Here is a 19454-nt window from a genome sequence, read left to right as displayed (position 1 = left end):
GTGTGCAACGTGTGGACCTCGATCATAATGTGGCGAAACCAGAGAATTCGAATTCCTTACGGAGAACGCGGAACTTACACGAATTCCGTGCCGGGTAATTTTGGGAGGCAACCGAATTCCTTGCCATGACGTTAAGTAGCATTTAATTTTTCACTTTAAGCACACACACACATACTGTGGCGCTACAGTTCTTGTAGAACCTTGGCCGCTCTACATATATGTCCTTCCAGGTACTTGTGTCCTTTACCCCATCAATCCATCTTGGATGTGGCTTTCCTCTAAAATCTTCTTCCTCCTGGTTTATCATACAGTGTTTTTCTTCACCTTCTTTTATCAGGCATCCTATAGTGTATATATGCCTCAACCATTTTAACCTCTTCACCTTGATTGATGTTACTAAGTCCATTTCCTTATAGAGACAGTAAATTCCACTTTAAGCGCATTATGTAAAAATATATCTCACTAAATATAGGCTATTATTATTATCATCATCATTATTATTATTATTATTATTATTATTATTATTATTATTATTATTATTATTATTGTACTCTATGTTCTTCGTTTTCTTGTTAACTCAATTATTTAATTTGTACCATAGTTGTTCATTTTAATGTATTAATTGTATCATTGTGCTAGACTTTCATTGGCCAATGGCTGTTGTCCAGCACATAAATATCAATAAATAAATAAATACATAGTTGTTGATGGTCTTGGCTCCTTTTGTGCCGGAGAGAATTTATATCCGATCCACTCATCCTTCATCATAGGCTGAAACATGTTAACGAGGTAATGTAAAATTTAACACGAGAAAGACACATAATACGTTTTCCGAAGTGATATAGTGTTAAAAGTTGTGTAATCAAGATGTATAATAATACATTATGCAACGAGCCTATAATGATAGTAATTAAGAATCGAGTATGGATATTTATGAAACGAGCGCAAGCGAGTTTCATAATTTTCATACGAGCTTCTTAATTACCATTATAGGCGAGTTTCATACTACTTTTTATGCTCGACCATATTTCTAACTTGAAATTACCGGTATTCAGATGTATACATTTTATTTGTAACTGACAACTGAGATGTGCGCAGACGCGAAAGTATTGATTTTTTCCGAGGAACAATAATGTCATTGACCTTGACGTAGTCCCGTTAAAGTTGATAATATTATAATATTATAACCTTGATTATTGAATTCGAAATTGAAAAACGAGATGACAAATTGAATTTATTTAAATATTATTTACAATTAACGCTAATTATTATAGTAACGGAACATAACCTTCTGCGACAGTATTGGATTTCCAGCCTCCGTGACTTTTCGCTAATTCTCTTTCGATTGTATATCCGAGAATAATCGATACTTGCGGTTTTATAACGGTAGAAAGCTGACCTGTCATTGGCTGAACAGTTGTAACCTGAGTCGTCATTGGCTGAAAGACCTGACCTTTAATGAGTAGGTGTACTTTAATGACATGCATTAAAGGTCTGCTACCAGGTGTATAATTACTACATTTCGGCATGGTCGAGCATAAATATATATTTTTTAGTTGCACAGAAGCTGCATACATCCTCGCTGAATTGTCAAAGGTCAAGAGAGGACAAGAGGGAATAAAATGGAGACGCATCAAATTTCAAAACGATGCAATGGCCGCTGCTGTGAAAAGAACAAATAGCAGCACCAGTTGATACGCGTCTCGTGATGCAGTAGACTTGCCCGACTGAATAATTCATTGCGTTCATAATGCGCAATTTACATAGATAAGCGGCCGAATGCATTATGCAGGGCTTGCGTGAAGCCGGCCGGCGCGGAGACTGGATTTTTAATTTCTTTATTGCAGACTTCGCGCATGAACATTTTAGCGAGTTTTAATTACATTCCTGATAACGTATTAACGGTGACGCCTATATTTTCTCAGCTATTTATATTGTGTGTTGTCACGTTCTTCATAACCCCTTACATGAATTGAAATTGCATTCATCAGTTAATTACACGCAGTACTGAAGCGGGCTTTTTTCGATTTGTGATAATTATATGAAATATTTTTATGTTCGACCATGCCGAAATGTAGTAATTACACACCTGGTAGCAGACCTTTAATGCATGTCATTAAAGTACACCTACTCATTAAAGGTCAGGTCTTTCAGCCAATGACGACTCAGATTACAACTGTTCAGCCAATGACAGGTCAGCTTTCTACCGTTATAAAACCGCAAGTATCGATTATTCTCGGATATGCAATCGAAAGAGAATTAGCGAAAAGTCACGGAGGCTGGAAATCTAATACTGTCGCAGAAGGTTGTGTTCTGTTGCTATAATAATTAGCGTTAATTGTAAATAATATTCAAATAAATTCAATTTGTCATCTCGTTTTTCAATGTCTAATTTAATTTGAATGTTATCTCTGTAGGTTCTTATGGCCTAGCAAGGTCAATGTGAACATCTGTTCCTCGGAAAAAATCAATACTTTCGCGTCTGCGCACATCTCACAACATACGGGACATTGGTCAAGGTCAGATACAAAGAAAATTAATAATATCAAGTTAGACATATGGTCGAGCATAAAAAGTCGTATGAAACTCGCTTGCGCTCGTTTCATAAATATCCATACTCGCTTCTTAATTACCTTCATTATAGGCTCGTTGCATAATGTACTATTATAATATCCGAAAGTCACAGCTTGTACAGATGAGGAGGCGAGACCTGACATGTGAGCTGTGCGAGAAGGGAAAGAATAAACTATCAGAAAGAGATAGATATGGGTAAAACAACTGGAACAGTTTATTCGTATCGAAACAGTTTCGTGATATAACCTGTTCGAACTGTTCCAAATACTGTTACACTGCTCCAGTGACCACTTCAACGTTCCACATGGTCCCAACAGATAAACAGTTCAGTTTCTAAACAGTTTTCCTCTTCTTTGTTGTCTGCAAAGGCCACGTGTAACGGTATCATTGACCTCCAATCGAAAGTAGATATCTGCATTGCTTGGGAAAAGTGACAGAAGTCAGTTTCCACCACCACCACCACCACCACCACCACCACCACCACCACCACCACCTACTTGTTTAATAGATTCAATCTTTCGGCAGACACGTCGAATTCTGTGACATGAGCGGACGCGTGTTGAATTATTTACAACGTAAATATTATCCCCGATCACATATAACAGATTGATCAGTCTAATGCACTTTCAAGACAACTTTTATCAATTTCACCATGCTGCCATCTATCGAAATGCAAAAGAGCTCACGTTGTAACCCTGATGGAATTGCATGGAATAATAGCACAGTCTAGTATATACAGTCACGAAGCTTGAGTTGTGAGGGTGCTAGGAACAATAGACTGTGCCGGTACTATTTCGCATTGTCTGTAATGAGGCGATATTAGCGATCCTAGTGGTTAGCAACTATCTATGGATACATATTTACTACGTATTGAGCTTCGTGACTGTATATACTAGACTGTCGTAATAGCTTGCAACAGTACTTCCATCTAGCGGTCGTTGCCAGAAAATTTATTTTCGACAGTGGAGATCCTGGTGGTTTCTCTCTCTTTTAGCCTATATGTGCCATTTCATAACATGGGAAGTCCAATCTTATATATGTGATTAGAGGTACTATAAACAGTAAGGTTCGATTCTCGGTCGGGGCTAGTTACCTGGTTGTGGTTTTTTCCGGGGTTTTCCCTCAACCCAATATGAGCAAATGCTGGGTAACTTTCGGTGTTGGACCTCGGACTCATTTCACCGGCATTATCACCTTCATCTCATTCAGACGCTAAATAACCTAAGCTGTTGATAAAGCGTCGTAAAATAACCTACTAAAAATAAACAGTAAACAGTGCTCTAGTTGGGATATACCTATATTTAGGGAAAGCCGCTTTTATTTTAACAGTGCCCATATCTGTTGATAATGCTTTCTCTTGCTTTCGGCTTACGGCATACAGTCACATCTCATTTACTGATCGCTTTCCTCCTCTTAACGGAGACTTCATATAGATCTAAGTATAATGGTTAAATTCCTTAACCGGAGATCCAACATGCTGATGAAAATAAAATTATTGGCTCTTTCCAAAAGAAAAGATTTTTTCTGTCATTTCATTTATTGCAGTAAATAAATACTTTCTCACAGCTAGATGTTGATATTGGAATTACATGAGTAATACAATTTTTAACATTTGGTGTTAAATCTTCGGGTAAATTATTGTTATTAATACAGTGTGTCCCAAATTGATGTATGCACATTGTGAAATACTATTTCTCAGCAGCGAGATGAGACAGAAATACGATTTTTGCGGTTTTGTATTTCTTAAGCCAGTACATGTTCAAAATGGTCCTCTTCCGCCACAGTACAATTAATCATATAGGGTGAATATTAGTGGCTATAAAAATTGGAGAAAATATATGAGTTATCTATTTTCTGATCTACTCAATACTAACTTTAACAATCATTACAATCGTTAGATCACATCAAATTTCATTTGTCAGTCAAACATTTTTTACACTCCCAGCAACGACGTACAACAGAGCGACATACCAACTGGATTGTTGCTAACGGAATATCATTACAGACATGTTCAATCTGAACTCTCAGTTCCTCCAGTGTTTGTGGTTTTGTGGCGTACACTGTGTCCTTTAGAGCTCCCCATAGGTAGAAGTCTGGAGGGGTTAAATCCGGAGATCGAGGCGGGAACTCCGCAGCACTTCCTCTTCGTCCTATCCATCTCTGGGTCGTCCTCATTTAGTACGTGGACAAGTCTCAGAATGTATTTTTTAGCTCGCAAAATTAGATGAACACTGGATTTGCTGATACCAATCTCACATTGCCTCATGGAATTCTTTGGGGATTGTGCAAAAGCCTGCATGACTGCATCAACACTCTCGTTATCGGTGGAACTTCTCTTTCTTCCGCACCGGGGTTTTTCCCTCAACCCAATATGAGCAAATGCTGGGTAACTTTCGACTCATTTCACCGGCATTATCTCCATGTCATTCAGACGCTAAATAACCTAAGCTGTTGATAAAGCGCTGTAAAATAACCTACTCCCACACCGCCCTTTCAACACATCCGGCACCGTTCCGTCGACTTCAAACTTGTCTCGGATTCTTGTGATAGTTAACCTTGATGATAGTTTTGTTCCAAATTCAACCGTTCATCGTCGTTGAACCTCAACAACATTCTCCATTTTCCAACAACATTTCAGTATCCACTTACGTTCATGGAGCGATAATTGCACCACCATGTTTGTTTATAAACAGACGAACATGTTGCCATGCTTTCCACTGCCTTCTGAATCATAAACCGCAAAAATCGTATTTCTATCTCATTTCTTTGCTGTGAAATAGTATTTTAAAGAGTGTATACATCAATTTGGGACACTCTGTATATCCCCGAAAGGTATTAACGATTTTTTTTCTTTTCTTATAGACAGATGAAAATGTTCTCAGAAATTGGGAATGCTCTTCTCACCGTATCTTGTATTATTATTATTATTATTATTATTATTATTATTATTATTATTATTATTATTATTATTATGATTACAACCCAGATTAGGCTAAAATGAAAATTAATTAAGGGATGGGTATTAGACTAAATAAACAGCTAGCTCTCCAGATTAGACTAATGATCCACTAAAAAAAAGAAAAATGTATGTATGTCTGTATGCACAGTGTTCTGCCCAAGAGCAGGTATTTAACTGCAAACCCAGCATTTCCCTTTCTTGCTTTCCTCTTAATCTCCTCACATCATACCTTAATGCTGTCTATCAACTGATATCTTTTACCCCGAACTCTTGTCCCGTTCACCATTCCTTAAGCATCGCAAATTAACAAATTAGGCCTACACCAAAATAATTAAAACAAAAAAAAAAAATAAAGTAAAAAATAAAATAAAATAAAATAAATAAAAAGCCAATCACCGCACTCACACACCTACTGGCACTTATGCCAGAAATAGTGTCATATACAGTATGTAAATATATTTTTATTATTATTTATGTACAATGGCTGGAGAGGGCGTCCTGCGCGTATAAGACCCTAAAACGGCCTCTGGTTCAAAGCCAGTAAAGTCAATAAACATCAACATCATTCAGATAAGGCTAACACTTCATAGTAACCAACTAAGCATAACGTGCCAACGGCACAGAGTAGGCTAACGGTGGAAGCAGCTAGGGGCCTGTTTCTCAAAACTCATGGACTAGTAATACTAGTCTGTACAGTAGTAATATTAGTTTTTTTTTTTACAAATCTGTGTTTCTGGAAACTACAAGGGTAAAGTAGTAGTTACCAGTTCAGAGACTAGTAATATTAGTCGATTTCACCATTTCACAAGTGATTTTGTTTCTCAAAATGGTAATCTAGTTGATTATACTAGTATTTAACAGGAATATTCCTACAAGACTCTAAAGACTGGTGATTTGTATATTATCAGTTACCAGAGACAACCATTCTCAGATAATTAAAACAAAATATTGTATTTATATGTTTTAAATATATTATGTGTTTTAGTGATTCCGATTGAAGTGATGAAGTAGTTGTGAGAAGAGCTAGCACTGTTTAAATATAATGAACAGTTTAGATAAAGTGCTGAAAAGCTTGAAGAGCTGTTAAATATCGTGGAACGTGCCATAACAAGACACACAAATGGAAGTCACGCATTATCAGCAAAATTGCTCTACAAATTGGGATGTTGATTATTTTCCAATGCCATCTAGTGTTTCTGTCCTAGACCAACAACACATGCAGAATTTTTTCCTAATCTATACTAATAATAAATCTGTAGCCGAAATTTTTCTGGTAATTTTCGATTTTCCAAAAATAATTGGTCCTAACATATATAATTAACCACCCTGAAACCGAAAATCGCTTTTTTGAAATTTTTGTTTGTATGTCTGTCTGTCTGTCTGTCTGTCTGTCTGTATGTTTGTTACCTTTTCACGCGATAATGGCTGAACGGATTTAGATGAAAATTGGAATATAAATTAAGTTCGTTATAACTTAGATTTTAGGCTATATGGCATTCAAAATACATTATTTAAAAGGGGTGTTATAAGGGGGCCTGAATTAAATAAATCGAAATATCTCGCTTATTATTGATTTTAGTGAAAAATGTTACATAACAAAGTTTCTTTAAAAATAATTTGCGATAAGTTTTATTCCTTCAAAAATTTTGATAGGACTGATATTTAATGAGATAAATGAGTTTTAAAATTAAAATAACTGCCATCTAAGGCCGTGTAATGAATTAAAAAACAAATGACTTCGTCTATAAGGGGCCTTGGACAGCAACAATCGAAAGCTATGAAAGATAGCCTACAGATAATGTTTCTGCGTTTCTATGAAGTAATATCGGAAGCTAAATTAACCGATTTGTATAATTAATTATTAATTCATCATTGGAAAGTGTAGTTTCTCTAGATGGACATAATGCTATAATGTTATCACAGTAACTTCTGAGTGAATCGAGGACAGGTAAGATTAAAATAGATTCTTATGCACAGAAAACTTGATAGGCTATTCTGTATATTCGTTTCCTGTATTTCCTAAACTAATTTTTATGACCAAATGAGTGGTCTCTGGATCAAAATGATCGCATTTTAATTTTTTAATTCAATTTAAATTAAGTAACATATTAAACGATTTATCCTTCTATCAAACACGAATGTTCCCTGGATCAAATGTCCTATTTTAATTATAAAATTACTTTATATTTATTTCTAACGGGTGCAGCGGAGCGCACGGGTACGGCTAGTAATCTAATATGAATTCATCAACTGCAGTAATTTTTGCTAGCTTCCCTCCTCCACTGCCAGTTCTTCCGGCCTTGTCAACTTTAACCTACAAATTAAATATAAAACGACACTAATTTATGCACTAGATCAAATGTAAAATTGAAAAAAATATTAGCGAATTCTTCATCAAGTCATAAGTGGCATTCGTGTCGGCAGTAGACCCACTAGCTACATAATATGTTCATATTATGATTGTAACTGTGAACTTGAATTCCTACTTATCAAAGTTGCTTTCTTAATGTTGGGCCAGTAAGTGTTCCTAACGTATGCATAATCTTTGTTCTCAGGTATCAGTCCCACAGCCTCACACATTACAACATTTTTTGTCCATTCGTTTACTTTATAATTTTTTTGTTATTATCTTGAAAAAGCACTTTGATTCATTAATAATATTTAGTATAGTTAATTTGCTTTCAATTGATGGAATTTCAACCGAAAAGAGAAATAAAAACCAAAACACAAACAACTTAGCCTTCTAACCTCAAATAACAATACCTACCAATGACTATAAACAAATGAACTCAATCAGCTGACTAGTGAAAGAGATCATGTGACTAGTGAAAAATTGTCACAAGTTACTAGACTGGTAAAATAGTTTGAGAAACAGAATCTACTAGAGCTGGTGAAGTATACTCTGCTAACTAGTAACTGGTGAACTACTAAGCAAGTATTTTTGAGAAACAGGCCCTAGGTGGAGTCCTTGCTAACGATCTTAGCTAGTTTAAGTGCAACGTTGGGTCAGACAGAAGGGAGGAAATTGTGTGATTGTAACAAGAGTGTGGAATCACCTGAGCCCAGCAATGCTCTGAGAGCAGTCAGACAATTGAGTTAGGGTCTGACCAAGAACTTCCCCAGGGAACTTCTCGGATTACCCCTCGGCCTGGACATGACATTATTAATTTCACCCCTCCTCCCTTCTTACTGTTTCACCTTCCTTTTTATTCACCGCCCTCTTCTAGTTCCTAAGGAACTACTTCGGTGTTATATGCCTCCTCGCTCTTTACTTTCCCTTTCACAGGATTGCACCCCCTCCTTTCTTACCCCTCTCTTACATCATAGTTTTCTCTTTGTACTGTTATGTAATTTGTCAAAAAAGGTTTTGGGTGAGGGGTGTTTCTTGGTAGGATAAAGGAATACAAAAATAACTTGTGTCTATACTTAGTGTTGGTTGAAGGATTAATCCGTTTTGGTTATTAATGGATTACAACGTTTTCCTCCTCGCCCGCTCCACCTTAAGGGCTTTGGTCTGTATTATATTTTCTCTTTGTGGCATTAGATGCGAATCTCTTCTAAGATCCGGGATCTCCTTCAGACTGAGAGTGCCCAGTAAGCCCGACTTTTTCTAACGTAATGTTAGCTCGCCTCTTGGAGTGATTTTCATACAATTTGTTAGTACTGGAGAATTTTACGATTCTAGGTAGCAGTGTTTATGGATCAGTGATTGGGAATGGCGTCAGAAAGAATCACAAATGTACGTTGGAAAAGAGCTTTCGGTTGGATTAACTTTTTGTTACTATTGTGTTACGATGGTGGGTCGATTTATCATTTTAATAAACAACATAAATGTCACGAAATTTCCAGTATTTTGTCATGTTTTATACGCGTTTCTCAATAATTCAGTTTATCATGTTGCGGATATTACTGTTTATAATTCATCATCATCATCATCATCATCATCATCATCATCATCATCATCATCATCATCATAGCACTTCGCGTGAAGTAGTAGAGTTTTCTGTTCCGGCCTGTGAACTAACTGAAATAGTTTCAAAAACATTTTCAAAGATATATTTGGTCCGATAAGCATAGATATTACTCTAGATCAGCCGTGGCGAAAATGTCATCGTACGCCGAGCCACTGTGTAACCTGCAACGTGCATAGCACCTATAGAGGGAGGCGGACACCCGAAGGGGAAGTGAAGCAACTGTCTGACTTATTAACGGATTTTCAAGCACTTAAATGTAATTTTATACAGTATAAGGCTACAAAATAATGTTTAGTACGTGTAACGAAGAAAGAAATGAATAAGAAAACATAGGACACATTATCACAACCTAAAATTAACTGTCTTCAGAATGTCTCTGCGACAGAGTTTCAGAATCAGGAATTATGTCACTTGCTGCCAGTTGTAGTTGATCACGAAGGTATTTGTCTGTCAATCGTGGTCTAAATTTCGTTTTTACTATTTTCATTGTTAATAATAATTTTTCACAAACGTAAGTTGTAGCGAACATGGCTTCAACAGAGCAAGCGAAAGAACGAAGCTTCGGATATTTATTTTTTGAAAAAAATATTTGAAAAGTCCAACATTTGTCAAGTCCTTACATCTAGCTTTCACTTAATATTATATTGTAAATCTGTGAGTTTAAATTGAAGATCTAACCGCATTATTCGTACATCTGCTGAAAAAAAATATCGACGTACAGAGATGATAATAATAATAATAATAATAATAATAATAATAATGATAATAATATTAATCATATTAACAATAATAACACAACCTTTTAATGTTTCATGAGTAACATGTAGTATAATGCCATTTTATGTTATACAACCGTTTTCCTCGTAATACTTGTGAACAAATCATACATTTAATATTCTCATCATATTGGCAGCAAAAATTGCGTCCTCCCATCCTACTTGAAACTTTCGTTTGTGTAGAGGTACATGGTTTCGAGAGAGACATTGCGACGATACGCTACTCGCAGGTGAGAGACAAATACAAATGGAACGGAGTTTGACTCCAGTGAGTGAGAGGGTGGGAGTTGAGGGAGGTAGGAAGCAAGAGAAATCCATAGCTTTCATTGCGAGCCACAATGTGCTCGTGAGTCACATTTTGCCATGGCTGCCCTAGATCATATATACCCAGATTGCTCGGCGTTATAGGCTTTGACGGTAACAACTTTTGTCAGGTTTACTATGCTGCCATCTAGTTGTTACATAAGGAGTCACGTCATAACTTCCATTTGAATTGCGTTAGCGACTGTACTGCCATCTCGTGTTCGTTTATGACGGACGGGTGGCGATCCTGGCTGTTCTCTTCAAAGGGCAACCGATTTTAACATAGGAATGAGCAATCTATATGTGATCTGGTTTATTACACAATGAATATATGTAAGCATATTTACTACCGTCAAATTACTTATCTATTTATCATAAACCATTCAAGCCATTAAATTATGACATAAAATGGGATGTATTATTGCATTACAAGAGACGAACGTTTTCGCCGTAAAAATGGTATCATCAGGTCTCGTAACGATGAAAACACGCAATGAAAACTTTCCAAATCTGGTAAATTTAACGTTCTATCCTAATGTATGTGTGTAGATAGACAAGAGTTAAAAATAAACAATAAATTGTTGTAAAATATGACTTGTATGGTTATTAAATATGTAACATCAGAGTTTTCAAGATTAAATAACCAAGTCTATAATATAAAATGTAATAACATTGAGTGGTGACAAATTATGTGCATTTAATTTAAAAGTATAGTACACAGTAATATGATTAACTTAAAATCTTTCATAGCAGCAGCAATCGTGAAGTACAATATGGTAGAATATGCTGTGTTACTCGATCGTGTTGTTGTGTGTTAAGCGGTATATTAGGATCAAAATCCTTGAACTGAAATAGATTTTCATCTTCTTCTCGGACGTCCAAGATCCCTTCTTCTCGCAGACTTGTATTTAAAAGTCTGTAGCATGATCCAAGATTGTGCTGTCCTTAATATAAGTTGAGTGTAACTTGCATGGGGCAGAAGTCTGTCGGCACACTGAGTCCATACGCCAGGACAGTAGGCCATATACCACACGGAGAAGTTGCCTACAGAGCATAACGTTTCCACCCGAAGTTCGAGTACTTTCTGACTCTACTAATGCATATTTGGGTTAATTTTCAAGTTTTAGACCAATATTTAGTGGTATTCTGGATTTCATCAAAACATAATTTCTTTGCTTATTTATTTTTATTTAGCCGTACTGTATAGTACTGTGTATAACAAAACTGTTTTAATTTCGAAATTCCCGATAAAGGTAAGGGCACATCAATCTCGACTATTTATTGATATCTAATACGTATTGTACACAGATGAACAAGTAGTAACAACATGCATGACGGTTTGATGTTGCTGATCGTAATAAAATTATTTAAATGTTTTTTCCTAGCCAGTATTTCACTGTTTGTGGTTGAAGATACTTCTCAACGCCATACTTACTTACTGGCTTTTAAGGTACCCGGAGGTTTAGTGCCGCCCTCACATAAGCCCGCCATTGGTCCCTATCCTGAGCAAGGTTAATCCAGTCTCTATCATCATATCCCACCTCCCTCAAATCCATTTTAATATTATCTTCCCATCTACGTCTCGGCCTCCCCAAAGGTCTTTTTCCCTCCGGCCTCCCAACTAACACTCTATATGCATTTCTGGATTCGCCCATATGTACCACATGCCCTGCCCATCTCAAACGTCTGGATTTAATGTTCCTAATTAAGTCAGGTGAAGAATACAATGCGTGCAGTTCTGCGTTGTGTAACTTTCCCCATTCTCCTGTAACTTCATCCCTCTTAGCCTCAAATATTTTCCTACAAACCTTATTCTCAAACACCCTTAACCTGTGTTTCTCTCTCAAAGTGAGAGTCCAAGTTTCACAACCATAAAGAACAACCGGTAATATAACTGTTTTATAAATTCTAACTTTCAAATTGTTCACAACAGACTGGATGATGAAAGCTTCTCAACCGAATAATAACAGGCATTTCCCGTATTTATTGTTTAATTTCCTCCCAAGTATCATTTATATTTGTTACTGTTGCTCCCAGGTATTTGAATTTTTCCACCTCTTCGAAGGATAAATCTCCAATTTTTATATTTCCATTTCGTACAATATTTTCGTCATGAGACATAATCATATACTTTGTCTTTTCGGGATTTACTTCCAAACTTATCTTGTTACTTGCTTCCAGTAAAATTACCGTGTTTTTTCTAATCGTTTGTGGATTTTCTCCTAACATATTCACGTCATCCGCATAGACAAGCAGCTGATGTAACCTGTTCAATTCCAAACACTCTCTGTTATCCTGGACTTTCCTAATGACATACTCTAGAGCAAAGTTAAAAAGTAAAGTTGATAGTGCATCTCCTTGCTTTAGCCCGCAGTGAATTGGAAACGCATCTGACAGAAACTGACCTATACGGACTCTGCTGTACGTTTCACTGAGACACATTTTAATTAATCAAACTAGTTTCTTAGGAATACCAAATTCAATAAGAATATCATATAAAACTTCTCTCTTAACCGAGTCATATGCCTTTTTGAAATCTATGAATAACTGATGCACTGTACCCTTATACTCCCATTTTTTCTCCATTATCTGTCGAATACAAAATATCTGGTCAATAGTTGATCTATTACGCCTAAAACCACACTGATGATCCCCAATAATTTCATCTGCATATGGAGTTAATCTTCTCGAAAGAATATTGGACAAAATTTTGTACGACGTCAACAAAAGTGATATTCCTCGATAGTTACTACAGTTAGTCTTGTCCCCCTTCTTAGAGATAGGTACGATTATGGACTCCTTTCATTGTTCTGGTACAATTTCCTTTTCCCAAATGGTTGCTGACCATGGAACTAAATTTAAAAAGCGGTCTGGTTTTAAAGTATGTACGCCTTTCTCAGTGGCATTGAACTGAAAAGCTTTATATTTTACACTGGAGATTCTTTGCTCACCTGATAACGTTGCGCTTCAATGAACATTTGAAACAGGAGCCCGTTTATGCTTTGTGGGAATCGACGTCGTGTCCCGCAGCCACGCAGGATTGATGGGTTTGCATATGGACGGAGTTTAACATTTTATTGTTCGTTGAGAGGAGCACGCATCACAGTCCTCTGGAGACTGCCTGCCTGTGCGTGTAATGTTTCAATAATTGAGTTCACCGCCCCCTGGGGTCAAACGCTTTATTTGCATTAACGATTTTTTAGCAAGCTGTAGCTCTGTCTCTCGCGGGTTTTCAACCAAAGATCTGAGTTCGACCGCCTATAGCTACTGTGAAATTTTATAATATCTCATTAAGCGAAGTGTAAAAGAGACGAATATATTACGAAATACTAATATCGAAAAACTAGTTTTTGGATGATCATGCCCTTTTTTATCCTACTTACTACTGTTGTTTACATGCTTCATAAGTTGACAATACCGCATTATTTGACTTTGTAAATTGCACAAATATGTGTTCACTGACTGTACGATATTTAATACAAACAACCCACAGAGGTTTTATAATTACCGTACTAGTGCGGTAAGTAGGAACAAATGGAGGCTTTATTTAGAAAAATTAAAGGTGATATTACAATTCGTAGCGATAGGGTTGGAAGTAAATCCCCAAAAGACTAAGTATATGATTGTCTCGTGACCAGAATATTGTACGAAATGGAACTATAAAAATTGGAGCTTTATCCTTCGAAGAGGTGGAAAAATTCAAATATCTTGGAGCAACAGTAACAAATATAAATGACACTCGGGAGGAAATTAAACGCAGAATAAATATGGGAAATGCGTGTTATTATTCGGTTGAGAAGCTTTTGTCATCTAGTCTGCTGTCAAAAAATCTGAAAGTTAGAATTTATAAAACAGTTATGTTACCGGTTTTTCTTTATGGTTGTGAAGCTTGGACTCTCACTTTGAGAGAGGAACAAAGATTAAGAGTGTTTGAGAATAAAGTTCTTAGGAAAATATTTGGGGCTAAGAGGGATGAAGTTACAGGAGAATGGAGAAAGTTACACAACACAGAACTGCACGCATTGTATTCTTCACCTGACATAATTAGGAACATTAAATCCAGACGTTTGAGAAGGGCAGGGCATGTAGCACGTATGGGCGAATCCAGAAATGCATACCGAGTGTTAGTTGGGAGGCCGGCGGGAAAAATACCTTTGGGAAGGCCGAGACGTAGATGGGAAGATAATATTAAAATAGATTTTAGGGAGGTGGGATAATGATGGTAGAGACTGGATTAATCTAGCTCAGGATAGGGATCAATGGCGGGCTTATGCGAGGGCGGCAATGAACCTCCGGGTTCCTTAAAAGCCAGTAAGTATTACAATTCGTACAATTATTAAATGTTACCGGTGAGATATGAGATTTCAGTACCTACATTACTCCTTAATACAAAATAAACCAATAAATTGTTCTCATTTATTTCCACACTTTTCCTGTTGAACCAGTTAACAAATACCTCATACACATTTATATATATTTTGTTAGACTTCGCTTCTACCTCTCCAACTTTTAATTAAACTCATATACTGATCAAATTAATACAAATTTCATTATCGGAAACAAAAATGGCTATTTACACTGAAACAAAATATCGTATATAATGCCTTGGCAACGATGTTCAAAACTTTCTAATAGGAGAAATTTTTGCTTGTGAAACAAATTTATGCAATATTCAAATATTTTAAAAACAAATTTACTTAAATGGCGATAGCTAAAAAATAATACGCAATACATGCGTTAAGTGCGTAACAGAATCTCGGAAACTGAAAAAAAAAACCTCGGAAAAACTCGGTTTCGCCTAGTTTTTTTTACACTCTTTTCTCGATTCTGTTACAATGCACTTACCACACTTGTATCGTAATGTACTACTCCTACACGTATTTGTAACTTATACAGATCATTTTGAAACTATTAGACAGGTTTTGTTCATATCGTACCTTTGGTTACAATTTTGGCTGGAATTTAGGGGAGTTCACTTGCTCTACAGTCTGGATAAAATTACTTTCACCGCCAATAGGAACGTTTGAAAGTTACACAAAAGTTCGTTCATTTTCGTTAAATAGTACTGGTAGTTGGACTACTCAGTAGTTTTACTCATCACAGAGAGTGAGGCTACTTATTACAGACAGTAGGGCTACTTATCAGAGACAGTGTTGCTACTTATCACAGACAGTGGGGTTACTTATTATATAGAGTAGGGCTAGTTATCAGAGACAGTGGTGCTACTACTTATCACAGACAGTGGGTTACATATTATATAGAGTAGGGCTACTTATCAGAGACAGTGTTGCTACTTAATCACAAACAGTGAAAGTACTTATTACAGACAGTAGGGCTATATATCAGAGACAATTGTGCTACTTAGACTATCACATACAGTGGGGCTGCTTATTATAGACAGTACGGCTACTTGTCAGAGACAGTGTTGCTATTTATCACAGACAGTGGGGTTACTTATTATATAGAGTAGGGCTACTTATCAGAGACAGTGGTGCTACTTATCACAAACAGTGGAAGTACTTATTACAGACAGTGGGGCTACTTGCCAGAGACAGTGTTGCTATTTGTCACAGACAGTGGGGTTACTTATTATATGGAGTAGGGCTACTTATCAGAGACAGTGGTGCTACTTATGACAAACAGTGGAAGTACTTATTACAGACAGTGGGGCCACTTGTCAGAGACAATGTTGCTATTTAGACTATCACATACAGTGGGGCTACTTATTATAGACAGTAGGGCTACTTGTCAGAGACAGTGGTGCTACTTATCACAGAAAGAGAGGTTACTTATTACAGAACAATTTTATGTAAATTTGCGAAAAATTAGCTACATATCGATGGCTGAAAAGTAATACCTCGTATCTATAAAAAATGGTCATTTACTCGTACATTATAATTGAGATTAACTATATTATTATTATTATTATTATTATTATTATTATTATTATTATTATTATTATTATTATTTTTACAAAATTGGACTGTTAACTAATATTTTGTGTTCGAGTAGCTCTTGCAAAGCAGGAACATGTATAAATACTGTAGTTTGAGAAAAAAATAATTTTTGAAACAATGTTTTTATTCGTCTGCAAATTTGTTGCATATGTGGGGTATCACTTCTTAGCCATCGATATAGTATATCTACTATTCAACAATGACTATTACACTATTATTACTCTCTGTCCTCTATTGTTGCCTTAACAGTTTATTCAGAACTACTATAGGTACGTACATTATAAATTGAGACAATAAACAATATCAAACAATAACATAGGTACGCACATTAGAATGTTACCTTTTTCTTGCTGATCATCATTCTCTTTTTTTGTAGAAATAGGAAGCATGTAGTAGTGAAAGGAGATTCTGCACCGAGGCCTAACTCGGTCCATGAATATCGCCGTTCCGTCCTCTTGACTGGATCTAGAACGGGAGTTAAAATGCTCACGCTTCATGCCAGAGGAGGAAGGACTTCGCTTTTGATCTGTTATTGGATTACGTCCTCTCTTCTAAGACCCTGCAGACTGCAGAATTGGGTCGGGTGGCCTCTTCCTGCCAATCGATTATTGCCTATAGGACAGCCGTGTCTTCGCTGCACATAAAGCTACTCCAGGCGTTTCAGAAATAAGACCTCGTGTGTTAATGTGCGTTGATAGTATAGGCCTACATACGTACATTCTGCGTCTCGTTTTCATTCTTCTATGATGTCAATATGCTAATGTAGCACGCTGTTACGAAATACAGCATTTCAAAACCACTTCTTTCAGGATGTATGTAGACTAATGCATCGATATGTTGCTAGGAGATAAACATTTTGTTCCTATAAATTGAACAAAAGAAAAACAACATTATTGTGGCTTATATGCTAATAACCGGTAAGTAATCTATATATATATATATATATATATATATATATATATATATATATATATAATTTGAACTGGTAATGGAAATTATACGAAAACGGCTGAACGGATTTTAATAAATGGCCCCTCATTTTGAAGCTTGGAACCCGAAGTTTTTCGTAAAAGTAGTAGTTTTCAGTGAAATGTCAATTTTCCTATATAATTGTCCTATTTTCCAAAATCCATCTGTTGTCAGTTGTGAGAATTAATTTTGTTGACTCACGGCCGACTTGATTGAATTTCGGAACAAAACACACACTACAATAAACAATATGCTATTACACGAAGGCCATGACCTGCAGGATTGCCGACATATTTAGAGCTCAATTCAATTTGTTATTAAAAACTTATTCTAAAGTGTATAATTTTCTGAGTACAGCTGTGTATTGGATATTCAAATCTACGAAACTTGAAGTGGTTTGATGACATCATTGCCATTAGAAATTAAATATTATCACAGTTAATATCATGATGTGTCTGTTCTTCATTAATTGTAAATAATAATATTGATGCTATATTGATGACATGAAAGTGAAACGTTCTGAGGTTATGTAAGTAAATGTAGAGAATATCTTAATTTAGATCTTCATTTCTATAATTTACTGAGTGACTGCTATATATAAAACTACAAAACTTAAGTAAGATAATAATATTATTAAAAATCAAATATTTTTATACTTATTAAACCAGTGGGGTTGGGTCTTTTTCATATACTTAATGGCGGTGTAGTGTAGATATTGATATGTGTCATTGTCTTCAGTATTGGCTCGAGAGAGCGCAAAAAAAGATCAAAAGGTATTACTTACTAATAAAATAAGAGGCCTAGTAGTCTCCAGATCATTTCAGCAGGATCTCTTAGTAGGATAAAATGATTTTACGCTCTACATTTCAAGTTCTACATGCAACAGCTATACGAAAATGCTATTGTTCGAAAGCTTAGCAAACCTGACATTTTTTTAACTTTTGCCTACAATCCACAATGACCTGAAATAGCTATTGCTATCGTCCTGACATTTATACTTCAGTTTTCACGTTGAAACTAAAAAACTGAAGTTGGATAGGTTCAAGAAAAAGTATTTGGCCTAAAAAAATCCATTCAGAGGGAGTATGTTTCATTATTATGGAAGCAAATAACTATCAAAAAGACAAGCATGCTTCATTGAAAATAAATCTGAAAAATTTTTATTTGAACGTCTAACGAACTTAGTTTGCAGCAGCATTTGCTGCACAAGCCACTAGTAGAAATTAGAAACATAGAAACAATACGCGAGGATGCCATATATTAATATGCGTTTCTAGGAGATAAAATACATTTCTCTTGAAGTGAGTATGTTAATAATATACATGGGTACGTTGCTAGTAGATAAAAACTCTGATCACTATAATAACAGATGCTCAGCGTTATAGGTTTGACGGCAATAACTTTTATCAAGTTTACTGCATACTGCCATCTAACGACAGTAGGAGGAGTCACGTCATAACTCCCATTTGAATTGCATGGAGCAACTGTACTTCCATCTAGCGGTTGTTTTAAGTCTGCAATGGCGATCCTGGTATTGTTCTCTTCCACATGCTACCGTTTTTAACATTACGATGGCCACTCTATTATATACGTGATCACCAGGCTTCGAGACTTCGGACCCGATAGAGCAGTTCAGTGGGAAATCCGCATAACGGCGTACTGAGTATAGTGGTAAAGCGTACAGTGGGTGGGGGTACTGTAGAATGAATGCCAACAAATACGCAAAGGAAAACGCTCTGGATTTGAAGGTTCTGACGAATAATTTGGTTTTCATACAAACCTATTTTCAAACTGTCTGAAACTATTACACAGTTGGAAAATCAGAGCAAGAGATGCCAGAAGCCCTCAAATTAATTTAGAAAATGATGCAGAGAATTAATGAGACATCAAGTGCACAGGTTACTGAACGTGTAAAACAGAAGTGGAAATCAATTTTATGTAA

This window comes from Periplaneta americana, chromosome 9 (assembly GCF_040183065.1).
Source record: "Periplaneta americana isolate PAMFEO1 chromosome 9, P.americana_PAMFEO1_priV1, whole genome shotgun sequence".
In the NCBI taxonomy this organism is placed as follows: domain Eukaryota; kingdom Metazoa; phylum Arthropoda; class Insecta; order Blattodea; family Blattidae; genus Periplaneta; species Periplaneta americana.
Note: the sequence above shows the minus strand (reverse complement) of the source record.